Here is an 807-nt window from a genome sequence, read left to right on the forward strand (position 1 = left end):
TGGTTCTCCTCCTTAAATCAACTACTCTGCTTCTCTAGAAGGTACCGAGCCTTCTACTGGAGAGAGAACCCACTGATCTTCCTGATGACTGAAGAGGAACCAGTCCCCAGCACAATCTAGCTCACTCTTATGAGCAGTTGAATTATCTTTTCATGGAGCTGAGGCCAACATGTTCTTCTCTCCTGATCACATCAGCTTAATGGAAGAACCTCGGGTACAATGGAGACAGGGCTCGACTCCCTCACCACACCTCAGGAGTTGGGCAGGGAGCTTTCCTGCTCTATTCCAACTCAGGACTTTACAAACCATTCAACTGTCTGTCACTCATGTCACTGAAGTGAATGAAATATTTTTAAAATGTTAAGAAAATAAGAAAATAAATAAACCTTAGCTCATCTACTATTTGAAGGGGATCCTCTATGCTAAAGGAAGAAATAAAATTCCAACATGTTTTCTTCACCCCCTGGAAGTCTTAAAGAGATCCATTTCGATTTCCCCACAAATACACATACTTCCTTTTTCTGGGAAGACTGCCTAGGTTTTTGTTTGGTGGTTTGTTTTGTTTACAGGGATAGGGATTGAGCAAAGGGGCACAGACATGCCAGGCAAACATTCTATCGCTGAGCTACACCCTGACCCAGCTCCCTACCCTTTCTTAGAGTGTTGCACCTCTGCTGCACTAGGGGGAATAAGGACACTGACAAAGCTGGTTTCTGTACATTTAGTGAGCACCCACCCCCACATTCCTGCAGAATTGTATTTGTTTTTCAACAACAAAAAATGCTTGGGCTAGTGACATGGCTCAGC

The 807-nt window shown here is 43.9% G+C and overlaps 1 long non-coding RNA gene across 2 annotated transcripts in view; it reads left to right on the forward strand.

The window, feature by feature from the left end:
- The window catches only part of LOC116080578, a 4,524-nt gene that overhangs the window by 2,880 nt on the left and 837 nt on the right, over positions 1–807 (forward strand). The window contains exon 3 of one of the 2 annotated variants that reach the window (XR_004114485.1): positions 39–214. This is a non-coding gene — a long non-coding RNA (uncharacterized LOC116080578). Of the gene's footprint in view, positions 1–38; positions 464–807 lie in introns of those variants that run through there. The other variant, XR_004114484.1, reaches the window with a different exon arrangement.

This window comes from Mastomys coucha, unplaced genomic scaffold, assembly GCF_008632895.1.
Source record: "Mastomys coucha isolate ucsf_1 unplaced genomic scaffold, UCSF_Mcou_1 pScaffold6, whole genome shotgun sequence".
Taxonomy (NCBI): Eukaryota; Metazoa; Chordata; class Mammalia; order Rodentia; family Muridae; genus Mastomys; species Mastomys coucha.